The sequence below is a fragment of the Schistocerca nitens genome, unplaced genomic scaffold (genome assembly GCF_023898315.1).
Source record: "Schistocerca nitens isolate TAMUIC-IGC-003100 unplaced genomic scaffold, iqSchNite1.1 HiC_scaffold_375, whole genome shotgun sequence".
Taxonomy (NCBI): domain Eukaryota; kingdom Metazoa; phylum Arthropoda; class Insecta; order Orthoptera; family Acrididae; genus Schistocerca; species Schistocerca nitens.
The window spans coordinates 3,838,657-3,847,404 of record NW_026045909.1 but is presented as its reverse complement, the minus strand read 5'-3'; positions in this window follow the sequence as shown (position 1 = coordinate 3,847,404).

The window sequence follows — 8,748 nt, the reverse complement described above, 5'->3', positions numbered from 1 at the left end:
TATATGACCCGTCTCTCCCTATAGCTTACCCCTAATTTTTTCAGAATTTCTAACATCTTGCAACATTTTTCACTGTCTAACGCATTTTCTTCAGTTAGGCGAGATGTAAACAGCTTCAGTCTAATAGTTATACTTGAAAGGTGGCTACACTGAGCCACAGCGCCAGAGATCGCGCTAGAGAGTATTGTTCCGCCGCCTCCACTGGCAGTGATTATTGAGATGTCGTAGTGGGCAGTGCTTTGGGAGAACTCGTGGTAGTCAGTGCTGAGATGTCGTAGTGAGGAGTGTTTGTTGAGATGAGCTAGTAGGCAGTGCTTGCTGAGATGTGATACTGAAAAGTTCTTCTTGAGATGTGATAGTAGCGAGTCGGTGTGGAGAGATTGTAATGTCTAGAGTGCTTTTCATCAATATAAATTAAGGTAACAAACTACTTTTCTTTTCTATCTCATTATTTCGATGTCCTGAATAATGCGTCATTACAGGTTCAGTCAACAAAGCATCTGGCTTGTGTTCTTGTATTAGAGTGTAATTCTGGTTTTCTTGAGTAATTATGGTATTTCTATTTTCTTTAATTAATTCAGTATAAATGATATTTAAAATTTCTTGTGTTGTTGAAGAAGAACCGTGCCAGATGCGTACGTTGAGTCATACTTCCACACACAGAACAGTTATACTTGTGCTTTGGTTTCGTAGGTTTTATAGTTGCTGGGGACTTAATTAATTAATTGTGTTAATGAAAATTTCCATTTCATTCTTTGTTGTTGTTCTATGCAGTCAGATTGCGTAATAATACTAGTCAGGGCCAACCGTTTACGAGACTTCGTAATCGGACAGACAGCTACCAAAAATTAAAATTATTTTCATTTTATTTTAATTAAGCCCCCATGCACGTGGCGACCGCTGCTTCGGATCGTCCCTTGGAATTCTTCTGATTGTAAAAATAGTAGACAGTAGTATTGTTGTAGTAATTTGTAGTTTAGTAATTGTAGTCTATTTTGCATGTGTAGATTTGGTATTTTTTTTTTTTTTGCAAAATTTCATTTCTGTTGTCTTGTCTACGGGTTTGACAATTAGTGCAATTATTTCAATTGTTCGATTAATCGTGTTTGAGGGAAACATTTCGTGTGAATGGTATTGTTGGAGATAAAGTGTCATTGTGTGTAATTTTCATATAGTGACGAGTTTTGTATGTTTTGTAAATGATTACGTGATCAATGAAAAAGGCAAAAATGATGAATAGTGAGAATGACGAAGTTGTTGACATGGCGAACTCGCCAACGCAGGAGAACAGTATGTTGAATAATGAAGTGGAAAACAATTTAATAAGTCGGGAAAATAGTCCGGAACCATTTCAAAATTTTTCTCAATCAGAAAATTCACAGAATACGAGATTAACGATAGAAGATTCTGAAATAGTATCGAACACAGATAGCTTTACAGCCATGACGAAAGAAGTTGGTTTCGCGGGAAATGTTAGGGGCGAAAAGAATTTCGAACCGGCTATTATGGAGCAGTTGATGGGTGCAATATTAAATTTGGGATCTTAATTAAAAACAGTGACAACACGGTTAGACTTACAAAGGGGAACAATGGAAACACGGTTAGACTCACTGGGATCACAAATAGGAACAATTAAAACAGAGATGGGAACTTTGAGATCTGAATTAAAAACAGATAGGGGAACAATGGAGCAGTTTCGATCTGAATTTAAAACAGAGATGGGAACTTTGGAAACACGGTTAGATTCACGAATAGGGACATGTTTCAAAAATATGAAAGATGAGTTAAAGAAAGAAATCAGAGAAGAAGTACGACCGATTTTGAATTCTCACAATAATAGATTAATTGCAGTAGAGATTAGACAAAGGGAACAAGATAGAGAACAGGAAGAAAGAGATCGCGTGATAGTACAAAAATTTTCAGAGTTAAATTTACAATGTGCACACGATAAGGAAGAAATACTTGAGATAATCGAGGAGTCCGTATCAAATGACAGATTAAATAACCTGACACAACAATATGAACAGTTAACTACCAAATGTGTCAACACTGAAACCCGAGTCGCGACACTTACGGAAGACGTAGGTAAACAGAAAAAAAAAATAGGTGACTTATCGGAAAGAGTTGAGGAGATTTCAGATAAATTGACAAATCTTAGTTTACATGGGGACAGAGAGTCGGATGATACAGCTCCATTACCATTTGCAGAAACCGAAGAGTACCAGAACATAAATAAGCATGTTGAAAATCAGGGAAAATTTAATGAACGTGTTAAAAGGGAAGTTGAGGCATTACGAAAGCAAGTCAAACAAATTGAAGGGGAAATTGTAGGAAAAGACAGCAAAAGAAATTTGGAATCACAGATAGCAGAGGGGTTTGAAGAAAATAATTTGTTTCATTTACGGGATGCAACAAGAGAGCGCCAGGCGCGCGAACTTGACAATAATCGACATTCAAACTGGGACAGACGCGGTAGGTCTTTGTCGCCACGAGGCGAAAACTTTGACTATAAACACTTTTTGACTGTTCGGAAATTTAAGATCTTCCGCAATTCTAAGAATGACATACATCCATGTGCATGGTTAGATCAATTTATGTATCCACTCCCACCAAATTGGCCACTAAGTCACAAACTGGAATTTATGTGTGGATATTTAGAAAACGAACCGGCGACGCGGATGCGCGCACTCATTAGAGATTGTAATAATCTGAATGATTTTTATCATGCATTTCTATCGGCATATTGGTCCGAAAATACACAAGACAGAGTCAAACATAGTCTGATTATGCAGCGTAATTTTAAACAGTCTGAGTTCCGCACGCCGGCAGAATACTTTGAAGACATGATTCGAAAGAATCAGTTCTTGTCCAACCCTTATAGCCCGACTGAATTAATTCGCATTTGTTTAACTAAGCTGCCACAATCCATAAGACAAATTGCTTTAGCCGGAAGATGTAAAGACGACATTGAGACTTTTAAGACTTTGTTACAAGAACTTGAGTATGACAACGACGACGGGACTTCTTGTAACTTTTTCAGTAACAGTAATTACGATAGATTTTCAGAGAAAAGGGATAGTGATCGGAACGGGCGTTACATGGGTAACTTTGAGAATGACAGACGAAACAGACAGGACAATAGATACCAGCCTTATGATAATAACAGACGTTCTAACAGAAATTACACAGACAATTATAATAACGGTAATTCCTACCGGAATGATCAATCATACGGAAACAGTAATCGGTATCATCAAGACAGAAATTATTCATACAATAATAGAAATTCTTACTACAGAAATAACCAGGGTAGTAGATACAACAATAATTTCAGAAGTGACAGTCGAAATTATACAAGAAGTAGTTATGCAGACAGACAGGAAACCAAGAATTTGCATCTAACAGACAGGAAGGACCTAATTGGCATCCTCCGCGTGACAGAAATTCAGAGAGACAAGTGGAAATAGTAGAAATTGATCCGCGAAATGTCGGGAATAATCAAAGACGTGACGCAAACAATCGACAATGACTAGCAGCTTCGGCTTCTGGCAGCAATATAGACGGTTCAGAAAGTAATGACACTACAACTTTACACTACGTACGCCTGGAAGATATGAGAGACATTTTGCTAGGCGAAAAGGAAAATAATGCAGACGCATTTTTACATCCTGTTATTGAAGTATGTGTGGGTAAGAATAAGTTCACTGCAGTTCTAGATTCTGGGAGCCCATTGAACGTCATTAGTGAATCAGTTTTTCGTACATGTGAAAGAACTATTGCCTGTCCTGTGTTACCTATTTCTAAAACTACAATTCGAGGAGCGATTTCTAGGAAAAGCGTGGAAGTTAAACAACAGACCAACCTAAATTTCATTTGTCAAGGATACGAATTGTCTGCTAATTTTATTATTGTTCCATTACTCAGTACACAGATTATATTAGGTATGGAGTTTCTTAACACACATAAGGCAATTTTGAACTTTAAAGAAGGAAGTGTGAATTTGACTGTTGCCGGAATGCCGAAATGTTTGAAATTTTTCGAGTGTTTAGCAAGATCTGAATCAGATACAAAATGTTTAAGGTTTCTTACTTCTGATGTTTTCGTTGAGCATTATGACGACAGTGTGTTTATTCATGACAATGACAATAGATACAGAGACGCGATGGAGGATGTAATTAGTAGCGAAGAATTAATTAATGAAAAGGTTAAGAAAGCTGAAGTGCCAGATGACGTTGCAAAAGAAGAGCTGCACCACATTTTGACTTCACATGCTACAGTGTTTAGTCATCACACAGGATCTATACAAGGCTTACAATATTTATTTAAAGTAAAAGAACACTCACCATTTCGCGGGAAAACGTACGCTATTCCTTTGGCTTACAGAGACAAGGTTAAGAATGAACTTCAATACATGTTAGATCAGGGCATTATTGAGCCAGCAGTCAGCCCTTATACCAGCCCATTACACGTTGTTCTTAAAAAGGATGGGTCAATTCGTTTGGTTCTGGACTCCAGACAGATAAATAATATTATTATTTCTGAAACTGACCGTCCACAAAATTTAGATGAACTTCTTCAACATTTCCATGGAATTAAAGTTTTATCCACGATTGATATGCGCGCAAGTTTTTGGCAAATAGAACTCCACCCTGATTGTAGAAAATACACTGCCTTTTTAGCCTTTGGTAACTGTTACCAGTTTCGGAAATTACCGTTTGGACTTACTGTATCTTCTGCAGCATTCATTCGTAGTTTAAATGAAATTTTACCTGTTTATCTTCGTGACAATATTACCTCATATGTTGACGACATTCTTATTGCTAAACGTTCTTGTAGTGAGCATAACAAAATTTTGGATTCATTATTAAGTATTTTTGCACGAGTTGGCATGACAGTGAACTTGGAAAAATCTGAATTTGGTCGTTCTCAGGTGAAATTTCTCGGTCACATTATTTCTACAGAAGGTATTCTTCCCGATCCAGAGAAACTAGATGCTATTCGTAATTATGCTGTTCCTACCACAAAACGTGATGTTCGTAGTTTCCTTGGTGTTTGTAATTTTCTTAGACGTTTTGTTAGATTGGACAATTTGGCCACACCTCGTTTATGTGAATTATCTGGAAAAAATTCTAATTGGTGTTGGGATGAGGAAGCTCAGTCAGAATTTGAACAACTTCGTGATGCTTTAGTTGCTGCTCCACTTCTTTCACATCCGGATTTATCTAAAGATTTTTGTTTGGCGACGGACTCATCATACAAAGGCCTAGGTGCACATTTATTTCAAGAGATAGAAGAAAACGGCGTTGTAGTACAGAAGACTATTGCATTTGGAAGTCGTGTTCTCTCTAAATCCGAAAAGAATTATTCGATTACGGAACTTGAAGCTTTGGCTGTTGTTTGGGCTTTCACAAAATTTCGCACATTTTTGTTCGGTAGACATACTAAGGTTTACACTGATCATCGAGCTCTGGAATTTCTTATGTCGACAAAATTAACTCATGGCAGATTGTCACGATGGGCGTTGTACCTACAGGAATTTGATTTTAGTATTGTTTACATACAGGGATCTTCAAATATTGTTGCTGATGCTCTATCACGTGCACTTATGGGTTTGAAACAATGTGCTGAAGAGGACTGCAAGGAAAACCATTATTGTTTGATGTACATTCAAGGTGTTGCGTTTGAGAACTTTATTTCGTCTTCGCTCCAGGACATCGCTAAGGAGCAAAATAAGGATCCAGTCTGGAAGGACATTAAGGAGAAGTGGAGGAGAAAGGAAAGCGTAGCAATTAGACAGCATTATTTAGTTCGCAATGACATTCTTTTCAAACGAAAATCGGTCGACAACTCTGTTTGGTTAGTTTGTATTCCTGATGAGTGGGTCAATAAATTGATTTGGTACACACATTTTAGTTATGCGCACTTTGTTCCCAGAAAATGTTTTCATAAATTACGAGAAAATTGTTACTTCAGTAATATGGAAAAACGTATTCGATCCGTTCTGGCCAAATGCAAATTATGTCAAAAGGCTAAGCCTCCAACGATTTCTCACAGAGCACCGTTGTTTCCTATCATTCCAGCGAAATTAAAGGACATGGCTGCAGTCGATTTGTTCGGTCCAGTGGTTCGTTCTACTAATGGTTTTGCGTACATTTTGGTAGCAGTGGAATTGACATCAAAATATGTGTGTTTTACACCTTTACGCAAAGCAACAGCTCGTTCAGTATCTAATGCTTTCATCAAACATTTTCTTAAAGAAGTTGGTCATGTTGATAAGGTTATATCAGATAATGGATCACAGTTTCGCTCTAAAATTTGGCTTCGTACTCTACGGCGTCGTAAGATTAAACCAATTTTTATTTCACTTTTTCACCCTCAATCTAATGCTTCAGAAAGATGGATGAAGGAAATCAATAAATTGTGCCGTCTTTATTGTCATCAGAATCACAGAACTTGGGATCAGTATCTTCATATTTTTCAAAACATTCTGAATGAACTTCCAAATGACTCAACTTCTTTACCGCCTCTATTGATATTAAAAAATAAAGTACCAACAAATCGCATTTCTGAAATCGTTCCTTTTCCGCCTTCACGGAAACTGCGGCATTCTGAAGTTGTCAACCTGGCTCTACAAAATATTGCATCTGCGGCTGCTAGAAGAGAGAAATCAGCTAAGCGTCCTGGTCGTTTAAAACTTTGTCAGTTGGTCAGAAGGTGTTAATTAAGTCTCATCGTTTGTCTCATAAAGGGAAAGGCTTATGTCGCAAATTTTTTCTGCTTTATAACGGTCCATATAGAATTCGCAAAATTATCCATGATAACACTGTTGAAGTAGAAACTCTTAAATCTCGGCGCTCTAAGGGAATACATCACATATCCAACGTTAAAATTTTTGTGGAATGACATAGCTTTGAGAAACCAACAGTTATACGTAAACATGCGGAGAATGCAAGGATACCGCGCCGTGTTCCGGCAGCGGCAGATACTCAAAGCAACAGTCAGTCTGCGCGCCGCACAAGGCAGTCGTTGACCGCAAACAATCACTTCCTACGTCACGCGCCTACAGCTGATCGAGCGGTCAGTGCGAATGCACTGACAGACGTAAACAAATACACAGTCTAATTTCTCCGACTAAATTCTGTATAAAGCTATGGTGACTTTATAAATTATGTTATTAACGTTCAGTATTTTTCAGGATACGGTTGTGTAAAATATTTAAGACCTTCAGGTAAATTCTGTGCGTGTCCGACGTTAAGACGACTTGCTTTGGAGAAAATTTCAGGAAGAATGTAATTTCGAAGACGAAACTAATAAACTAAAAAGGTAATGATTAATTGAGTTTATTTTTCAGGTAACATATTTCCACTTAGGTACGTACTTTAGACGTAATTTGCTGCTCGCGATTACGTGATTTATACTTTGTGCTAAATTTCATGTTCTATGAATTTACTTGTGAAGCGACGTACTTGCGTACATTAACTGATTTTGACAATGTTTGATTAATGAACAGGGTTGTTACGTGTGTATATTATGCATCGCTTGGCTGCACTGCTTTTTCACTGATGTCATAATTTTTTTATTATGTGCCTGCTGTGCTTATTTATTTAAATTGTAATTGTCAACTGATTAATTGTGCTGACTGTGGTTATGTATGTAAGTTATACTTTGTGATTTATCTGCTTGCGCCTTCATGTTTACTTATTAAGATTACATATGAACATTTATTTGCTTATGCTGATATGATAATAATGGCCTGTTTATTATGTAAGATACATATTTGCTGCTTTGCGTATGGATTGCGTATTAACACATTTCTGTTTGTTGTCATAACTACTCTTTAATTTGGTATATAGAAATGCTGATATACTGTGTATGAACATAGAGTTTAGGTCACACTATGGTATTAATTATAGATTGTTCGCTTGGCAGAGCCTTGTTGTAGGGATTGTGCTGCATCCACTTGTTGACATTCTGTTCTCTACTGGTATATTTACTCGCTATTGCATGTTTTGCTTACGCTCAGTGCCTTATATTTTTAAGATAAGAAAATGAACTGCTAATTCTACGAACGACATTGGCACAAGAAACTTCATAGAAGTCACATGAGCTGGAGGTTTTATGGAAGCTGTATAAATTTATGCTAATAGGAAGGAAGCTAACGACATGACATACCAACACTAGGTTAGACCATTGACAGTTATTACACTGCATTTTTCGTGAGTAATTGAAATAGGAAGTGACACTTGACACAAGAAATACTCCACATGTTTGCTTCTGTTTGCCATAATTCTTGAAGTGGTGTACACACTGTGAAATATTATGATCATTAACACTTCGTAATCGTACTTACTTACTGAATGTTATTCAAACTAAAGGCTGTTAGAGGTCATGTATGCATTTCTTTTATTTAATGATGGACAAGGAACCAAAATGTATCTTATAATTTATAATGAGTGGAAAATTTGGGTCAGATGGATTACACAGAGGTTGTGTGTGGACACTGTGTCTTCGGATTGTATGGGATGCTGAATTGAAGTTTGCACTAGGATTTTGTCTGTACTTGTTCGAGGAGACTGACTAGAGGAAAGAGTTGTTATGGAAGTGAAATGATATTGGTGCTGAGGTTTATATGTATCGACGTATTATTGAGGTATTGAGATTATGTGAAGTTGATGATTATTGGAGTTTCGTGGACAAGAGGTAAGGTAAATGAGGTATTATTGAAGTATTGAGATTATGTGATGCTGA